Genomic DNA, 4,118 nt, shown 5'->3' with positions numbered 1-4,118 from the left:
TATTTAATAATTCAAAGTTGAATGCTATAAAATCTCAGCGGGGGTCCGTATTTCAGGGCGGTAATTCCACATTGTTCGGTTCTTCCAAAGAAGGAGTCCTGCCGGAGTCCTGCCAAGCAGGTGGGCTTCCCCTCTATACGGCGGGGGGCAGGCCTCTGGGTCTGGCTTTGTGTTAATGTGAGAGTTTACTTAGGCCAGTGGTGCTGGCAGGCTGCTATTTTGTGCTGCTGCCGCTTTAAGGTCGCTTCCTGGGGGAAATTAACCTCCTTGGCACGCCGGGGGGCAGCAAGTAGCGTGCAGCCGTCTCCGCTTTTGATGATATGGATCAAACGATTTTGCTTGCAGATTAACCTACACGACGGTGTCCGTCCAAACACCAGCGAATGCCGACTACCGACTCCCGACTCCATCTGCAACTGCAACTCGCGGCAAATGCCAATTGCAACAATGGCCTCGAAAGGCAATGGCACATCGCGTGTGGCATGCAAGACAGAGGCAGAGAGAGGGCCACCCCAGGGCGCCCCCCCCACCAGTGGGGACTGCAATTGCTGCAAAATGCCTGCCACTTTGCACAGTTTTGCACTGCCACAAAACGCCACAAAACTTAAATTGAGCCGCCGCCCAAAACAAACAGTTTGGCGAGCAATCCAAATAGAGGGATGCCCGGAGTCCATAGAGCCATAGAGCCATACAGAATGGAGAGAGAGAAAGAGAGAGAGTGCCGGAGAAGCCATTCATTATCCGCACTTTGATTTTAAAGCCAGTCGGCAAATCACTTAAATCTCTCTTGTGTGCAAAGCAAAAGTCGTGTGGCCTGAACTTAGCCGTAAATCGCATGATAAATGTTTTCCTAGGCCGAACCCATCCCATCCCCCCCAGAAATACCCTTTCCTAGTGTTCGGGGAAGCGGGTAGCATACGTGGAGGCTAGCGTTTGTGCCCCAGAGGATACTCTGCCACCCGCTCCTCTCCCAAGGAAGAGCATTTGACAATTCAATTACTTCCTTGAGTTTTCCCTGAGTTTTGCTTGGTTTTTCCTCCTTTGTTTGTATATTTAATAGAATCTTTTGCATTTCTTATGTGTTTCCAAGTGTCAGGCGGACGACTAATTTGATTTATGGCCGAAAGACAGAGCAGAACAGGACAGAACGGAACGGAACGGATCGGAGTTATGCCCCAAAAAATAATAATATTCGCAAATATCGAAGATAAACTTTTTCCTGGAGTCCTGGAGACGCAGGACAAGGCTAACGATGACTAAGGCATTTTAAATGCCTGTCGAAAGATGTCATTGTTTTTGTGGATGCCAGAAAACTTATTTCTCTCTGTTTTCTTATAACTTATGCATACGAGCAGGACACTCTGGCAGGACACTCCCCGACTGCGGCTCCTTCTGCCTCTGGAGTACTCGCAATACCTGAGATAAACAATTGCTAAATGGCTGCCCGAATAATTGATGGTTCCACTTACACTTCTATCCATCCATCGGCTGTCCCATCGATGGACTTGTCTCTTTTTGTGGCACTCTTGCCGTGGCATGTGGCATGCTACGCACACCCAATCAATCAACATTTTCGGCTGGCCCTGGTGCTGCTGTTTTCCTAATTAGCAAATTAAAAATCCTTAGTATTTAAAGCGTCCTTTCTCTCCCCCTTTCCCTCTCCCTCCCCCTCTCTCTGGTGCAGCACGAAAAACTCATTAGTAATTAAATGTTTTCCGACGCGACTACGCCTGGCCCCTGCTTACCCCTTGCGCCTCAGCTGCCCCATGCCTCATGTCTGTTGTCCCTGTCGTCGTCGTCGTCGTCGTCGCTGCGTCGTGTTCGCACAGCCAGCACTTCCGCACTTCCGCCTGCTGCTGATGCTGAATCCGAATCTGCTGTTGATGCTCCTTCCCCGCCCTTGCCCCATGCCCCTGGATGACGCACAAGACTCCTCGGGCCACATATACGCACTTTTTATACCTATTTATAGCCTGCTTCTGCCATTTCCAGGGTATCATTCGCTGATCTTTTCCTCTAGAATCTGGAGAGATGTCAAACTGCAGTCTCATTAGCCGCTGCATGCCCCCATGCCCCACAACTGGGGGTAATGGAATGTTGTTTTCCAATTACATCATTCTCTACTCTCGCGTTGCATGAACAAGTGGCAGAGACAGGGACAGAGATAGCCGGCAAATGTGTGTTGCAGGGGTATCATTTAGTCGGAAGTTGTTGCTGCCTGCTGCCTGATGCCTGATTCGGAGGCCGTATTAAGCCCGTAAACAAGTCCACAAGCAATGGCTCCTCGCCTGCTTGGGTTATGGCCACGGCTATATGGCTATGGCTATGGCTCTGATTCTGCGGCTCCTACTGGGCGGGCGGCCTGGCCGTAGCCCTGAGCATGATTTGTTACTGACAGCGTCTCAGGCAGCAACAGAGGAGGCAGAGGCAGAGCCCAAGCCCAAGCCCAAGCCATAGCCAGAGGCAAGCATCAGCGGCAGGAGCCACGCACAGAGTCTCGACTCTGAGGCTGAGTTTGATTTATTTCTCGTTGTACAATTTATGAGTGAAGGTGAAGCAACAACAGTGGAGACAGCAGCAGCAGCAGCGGCAGCAGCCGCTGTGGCATCAACACCACACGCCACGCAGCCCGGCAAAAGGATACGCAACCGAAGGAGGCACAACTGCTGAACCGGACCCTGGGATCCACTTGCAATTCATTGAGTGAGGCTAAGAGCGGAAGCAGGGCTGCCAGGGGTGGCAGGAGGCACGATGCTGTCCTTCCAAGGGTTATGTTCCGAAGAGTGGAATGTGGAAAGTGGAGAGTGGGTTATAGGGGCATGGGCCAGGGACCAGGGACTGTCAGGCACTGTAGCGCGTGTTTCAGATGCGTAAGATTCCTCTAAAGATTTGCCCCAATGCCACAAGGGAATACAGAGTGTGGGGCATAAAAACAAAAGGGAAGATAGAGCGAGGATATGAGGGGGGAGAGCCAGAGATATGCTAACTTGGGCGGTGGCACCCCGCCTCCTGCCGCACAGCACTCGTAGATTGTGATGGATGCCTCTCCTCTACTTGGGTGCCGCAAGTCTCCTCCATCCTGGAATCTGAATCTGCCGAGTCCTTGCGTGCGTGCGTAGCCATTAGCGCGTCGGCTGCCGCGTCTTTTATTTCAATTACCACAGCAGCTAATGCAAAATTCACGCGCAGGCACTGCGATAAGGATACAGGGATATGGATAGCCGGAGAGGATGCGTTATGAGGCGTGCTACTGTGCGCATCCTTTCCACAGGATGTGCCATTACTCATTGTGTGGCGCTACTTTGAAGTCCCTCCCGAAAGGAGCGACGCAGAGCCGACAGAGTTAGAGCTTAAACGCCGCCACAAACTGTCATCAGCTGTCTTTATCCTTGTTATCCTCGCTTGGAAGGAGCTCCGCTCCAGTTCCTGCTTTCCAGAGAGGAGAAACAGTTTCGGCCATTCCCTGGAGTCCCATTCCCTGGTCTTTGTTGGGTGCCACAGGACTCGTTTCGCTCTGCTCTTGGATGCCACAAGACTACTTTCCATGCCTGCCAGGATGATGCCACAAAAGTCCTGTTAACTGCCACAAAAACTGTAAATTATGCACGCATCAAATATTTCAATTACCCCTGCCACAGGCACCTGACCACCCCCACCCCCACAGCCACAGCCACCCCCTCTCGTAGCACCCACACCCTTTGACCCTCGAAGTGAAAAGTATTTTTGTCGACGCCTTTGATGTTGGGTGTCGAAGAGCCCTTGGGCCATGGGAATCTAGGCACAGAATCTGCCATATCGGTTTTCAATTACCGCCTGCTCTCCCATTCACCGTTACCCCCCCCCTGCCTGCTTTTCCCAATTAAGCGTTATAATCCTGGGGTCCTGGGGATGTCAAAGGACTCTCGCTATCCCGCTCTCTACCAGCAATATCGGATGGACACTCGGACTGGCTACAATCATATTCATTTTGCCATCAATCATGGGGCTTTTCAAATTAAATTTCCACGAATTTATCATAATTAAACGATGCCACCACATGTGGCAAGCACAGAGAGGGGGAGTGTAAAGATAATTTCTTTAAAGATTATTTAAGATTAAACATTTATTTACAAGTTCGT

Source organism: Drosophila persimilis, unplaced genomic scaffold, assembly GCF_003286085.1.
Source record: "Drosophila persimilis strain 14011-0111.01,24,50 unplaced genomic scaffold, DperRS2 tig00000000-arrow-pilon, whole genome shotgun sequence".
Lineage (NCBI taxonomy): Eukaryota > Metazoa > Arthropoda > Insecta > Diptera > Drosophilidae > Drosophila > Drosophila persimilis.
This window is presented reverse-complemented; position numbering follows the sequence as displayed.